Source organism: Parus major, unplaced genomic scaffold, assembly GCF_001522545.3.
Source record: "Parus major isolate Abel unplaced genomic scaffold, Parus_major1.1 Scaffold406, whole genome shotgun sequence".
NCBI classification, from domain to species: domain Eukaryota; kingdom Metazoa; phylum Chordata; class Aves; order Passeriformes; family Paridae; genus Parus; species Parus major.
The window spans coordinates 5,969-7,128 of record NW_015379316.1 but is presented as its reverse complement, the minus strand read 5'-3'; positions in this window follow the sequence as shown (position 1 = coordinate 7,128).

The window sequence follows — 1,160 nt, the reverse complement described above, 5'->3', positions numbered from 1 at the left end:
TTTATAATCCTCCAAAACTGATAGAAAGCAGCAGGATCTTCCCTAATACGGGCTCCTCAGGTCGTTCCATGTGGGGCCCCACTCCAATGTCAGAGCCAGGTGCCTCCCATCTCCCAGTTACTCATCCCTCAGAACTGGAAGGTGCCCCAAAACCTCCTCAGTAACTGGATCACCCCAAGCTCTTCATCCCAAGTGTGGCTGTCTCATTTCAGACCCCATCCCCCATATCCCTGTTGGGTGGGGGGGAAGATGTTGGAGAGATTTCTCTCCATTCTCCTTTGGTCCTGCTGTGAATAAATTCACACTGTGTGTCCAGACTGGGTCTGTTGTGCTCCTGTCAATGCTGGGACCAGGATCCCTTCCCATCCTTCTCCCAGCTCCTGGGTCTTTCCTTGTATTCCATGTCCCTGTGCAGTTGCAGAGGGCAGGGACAGAGAGTTTTTGGTGGCTCCCGGCATCCACGCAGGTCCAGCCCAGCCCCGGGGGTCCTGAGGGCTTTGTGGGGCTCCCCCATTTGTGGGACATCCCTGCTGGAGGAGGGTGTCCGCCCTTGGTGCAGCCCCAGCCCTCAGGCAGGGCTCAGCCAAGCAGAGAACGCCCTCACCTGGGGCCTCATTTTTGGGCACACCTGAGCCCCTGGACATCTGGATACCCATTTTGGGGTGTACCTGAGCTTCTGGATATCTGTGTGCCTGTTGTTTGCTCTGTATTGGGTTTGCACAGCCTCATTTTGTAGTTGGGTTTTCTACAGGACTAGGTTCTTAGAGAAGGTTTGTGAAGTTTCCTCTGTATCCAGCAGATCCAGTCCCCGGTGGCTCCAAAAATGGAGGTATTGGATGCAGAGATTCACAGGGACGGAGATCCACCCACAGCCCCTGGAGAAGCCCATGGTGGAGCAGGGCAATGCTTGAGATGAGGCTGTGACACCTGTGGACAGAGGGGCTGGAGCCGCCTGTCCTGGAAGGACTGACCCCGTGGCAGAGTGACCCACGCTGCAGCACTGTGAGGGGGCTGCTCCCCATGGAATGGACTCAGGTTGGAGAAGTTCCTGGAGAAGTCTCCAGTGGGAGGGACCCCAGATTGCAGCAGGGGAACGACTCCTGTCCCTGAGCAGCAGGAAAAGCCCTGGGGGATGAACTGACCATGGCTCCATTCCCTGT